Below are 3913 nucleotides of genomic sequence, written 5' to 3'. Positions count from 1 at the left end.
TCCCTTTGAAAAATTCTCTTTAAACCCAACTTGGTAACTACTCAAACATATTGTAAACAATCATCACAGAGTATTGAAAGTTGCAGGAAATTAAAGAAAAGATGGAAGAAAAACGAAGAACAGAGTTTCAGGTGGAGGCGCGATGATGCTCTCCAGCGGGGGCTCCTTCTTTGGGATCGACAGCTTCTCTAGGGTTCTTCTAAATTTGAGGCACAAAAACAAACACACCCTTTAGATTGACCTAAAGGAGGTTTTTATAGCTTCTGGAGTTGTCTTGGACACGTAGGGCTTCAAAAATAACAAAGGGAATTGATTTGTGCTTTAATTAAGTCGTCTGGAAAGTGATTGTTGTCTGGCAGCGGTCGTGATGGTCCTACCCGCGGGAAAATAGGTGTTGGCCGCGGTCCCGGCTCATGGCTCTTTTCCGGAACTGCATTTTCTATCATTCTTGCATCGGGAGTATCTGAAGAACTAACCGTTGGATTGTCTCCAAACCAAGTGAATTAGAAAGCTGGTTGGATCCTCTATGTTGTAACAAATTTTGGGGGTGATCGGACGGTGAGAAGGTTCTCATCACTTGCCATACTTCTGGCAGGCTGCATTTATCCAAAATTGCTCATTTGTTCCAAATTGCATATCTTTTGCCCAAGTTTCCTGTAAAGTCTTTTGAAACTCTAAAACATTGAAAACACTTTAAAAACCGTTGAAAACAGAGTTAAAATACCTGTATAAGACATAATTATGATCCATAAATGTGGTCAAAATACGGTGTTATCAACTGCCCCAAACTTACCTTTTGTTTGTCCTCAAACAAACTTAAGTCAGGAAAGAATTTTAAAAATTGCAGGAACTAAACATTATCTCAGTGACCGTCCTTCTAAACCATAACTTATTTTGAAACAATTATTTGGATCTAGTCTAGAAAATTCTCACCACAATACAAGCAAACTAGTTCGTTAATCCGTCATGCGAAAATTTACACACTTAGATCTAACTTCCAGTCAACTAGCTCTTTACATTTATTAAGTATATTGTGAGTTCTCATCAAAGACATTATTCAGGGTAGACGGCATTTGGCATTAAGGCTATTTAAGTGGTTGAGCTTAAGTGGTTCGGGTTACCTGAAGAATCTAGAGGATGCAAGATATTATGCAAAACCCCAAGAGAAAGAAGGACCTGTTGATGAACGCAGATTTTAAGTCACTTCTCCTTTGCCAATTGTTGTTGCATAATCTTCCTCCTTTGTTGTAAACAGCTGTTCCCCCAGACTTAGATCTTTTCCAGGAATCATAAAGATAATCTCCAGAACTCCATATAATCGAAATCAAGCTTGCCTCAAGGTTAGAATTCTATCCTCCTAGACTCTCTAAGGTTTTAAATTTCCTTTCTCTTCTTCTTTTTTTTCTTTTCTTCTCTTTCTCGGAATTTTTTTTTTTGAAAGGAAACAACTTTTTATAGAGCGAGAGTCTAAGGGACGAAATAGTACCAAGATTTTGAAGTTTTTCCAAGGGAAACTGAGTTTTCTCCTTTTGTTGAATCATTCCAATGAAATCGTGGGTCTTCGTCTTCGGTGACTGAAAACCACGTTGATCCTCTTTCTCTCCGACGTTTTTGCACATATATGCATATAAGACGATGAAAAACAAGAATGCATGTGGTTTGAAAGAGGTTAGGTTCAGTGGGGAACTAGCTAAAGATGAACTAGCCATTCAAGATCAACAAATAGTGGTAAAATGGTAAAGGAGTCCTGAATGTATGATTCGTTTCCCTGATCTAATGCTTCAATGAGAAAAGTAAGTCAAAATTAAGTCTAGACAAAATGATCTAGTATATCTTGTCAGAAAGAGTCTCCATGAATAGAAGTCCTCTAGTGGGAGTTCGTAATGCAAGTATTCTAGCTACCGCCTAGTCTAGACCTAAATACCAAAATGAGCAAAAAACGAGGAAATAGCGTAGAAGCACGCACACTGGTCTAACTCATCATAGTAATGTTTATTGTGTTCCTGTTTTGAAAACTTTTTGAAAAACATTTTGAAAACGATTTTTGAAAACTTTTATGAAAAAGTTGATGGGAAAAAAATTATGTAAAACATTTTGATAAACTTTTTGAAAAATTTTATGTGTCCAAAACAAACTCAAAACAAATCAAATTTCATTAGTATTGGATGAACATCCTCCCCCAGACTTATTTCACACTGTCCTCAGTGTGATAAATCTTGGAAAGAATGGTAAAGAAAATAGAAAAGTTAAAATGTTTAAGAGTACTTATCGTGCTGAAGAGTGCTGCTCGTCTTTTGTGTTTGTTTTTCCTTATTGAAAGCCTGAAATTAAATGAAACAAAAAAAAAGCAATGGAAATAGAAAATAAAGGTCAAAGGGAAATAAATAAAATACCAAGTGGGTTGCCTCCCACTAAGTGTTTGTTTCAAGTCGTTAGCTTGACATTGTTGCTTGATTAGACTTACCGAGGCCGTGACACTCCTTTATCTAATCACTGGCCGATGATGGATCAATCAAAAACATCACTTCTCTTTTGTCTTCTCTTTCTTCAGCCAGATATGGTTTTACACGCTGTCCATTCACTGTAAAAGAGTTTCCGGTTTTGTCCCATAGACGATGGCTCCGTATGGCTTGACTTCCTTTATCGTGAAGGGTTCAGACCATCTTGATCGTAATTTTCCTGGAAAAAGCTTAAGACGAGAATTGAAAAGAAGAACCTTATCGTTAGGAGCAAAAGTTCTGTGAAAAATCTTCTTATCATGATACGCTTTAGTCTTCTCCTTGTAGATCTTCGAGTTTTTGTAAGCATTGTCTCGGATTTCTTCTAACTCGTGAAGTTGAAGTAGTCTTCTTTCTCCAGCTGTTTTCAAGTTCATATTCATCTCCTTGATAGCCCATTGCACTTTATACTTGAGTTCTACTGGAAGGTGACATGCTTTTCCATAAACTAGGTTGAATGGTGTTGTTCCTAACGGCGTCTTGAATGCTGTTCGATATGCCCATAATGCATCGTTAAGCTTGGTAGACCAATCCTTGCGATGAACTGCAGTTGTTTTCAGAAAAATCGACTTGATTTCTCTATTCGAGATTTCTACTTGACCGCTGGTTTGGGGATGGTATGGAGAAGCAACTTTATTCGCAACTCCATTCTTTCTTAGAAGATTCTCGAAAACTCTGTTGATGAAGTGCGATCCTCCGTTGCTTATCACAATTCTAGGGACTCCAAAACGCAGGAATATAACAGATTTGAACAGCTTAATGACGACTTTTGCATCATTGGGGGGGGGGGGGGGGGCTTGCGACTGCTTCAACCCACTTAGAGACGTAGTCTACTGCTACTAAGATGTATTGGTTCCCAAAAGAAGTCGGGCATGGTCCCATAAAATCTATTCCCCAGACATTGAAAATTTCGACTTCGAGAATAAAATTTTGAGGCATCTCATTCCTTTTGCTTATGTTGCCCATCCTTTGGCATTTATCGCATCGCGATATATAATCTTGAGTATCTTTGAACAAGGTATGCCACCAGAAACCTGCTTGTAAGATCTTTGAAACAGTTTAAAAGTTGCAAAATGTCCTGCGTAAGACGAGCTATGGCATCCGAATAATACTCCTTCCATATCTTCTTCAGCCACACATTTTCGGAATAAACCATCAGCACATCTCTTGTAGAGATAAGGTTCATCCAAAAAATAATGTCTTATGTCTTTCAGAAACTTTTTCTTCCTATAACCGAAAAATTGTGGTGGTTCTACATCAGCTGCTAAGTAATTCGCTATGTGCCTAAACCATGGGGTGTTGAAAGCATCTGGTCTTCGCATGAGTTGTCTTGGTGGTGCGGTATTGACATTGGTGGGGGTAGTATCTATTGCATAGATTTTTTCTTCTCACAAGCTGTCATTTAAAGGCACTCC

Source organism: Eutrema salsugineum, unplaced genomic scaffold, assembly GCF_000478725.1.
Source record: "Eutrema salsugineum unplaced genomic scaffold, Eutsalg1_0 scaffold_12, whole genome shotgun sequence".
Classification (NCBI taxonomy): Eukaryota; Viridiplantae; Streptophyta; class Magnoliopsida; order Brassicales; family Brassicaceae; genus Eutrema; species Eutrema salsugineum.
This window is presented reverse-complemented; position numbering follows the sequence as displayed.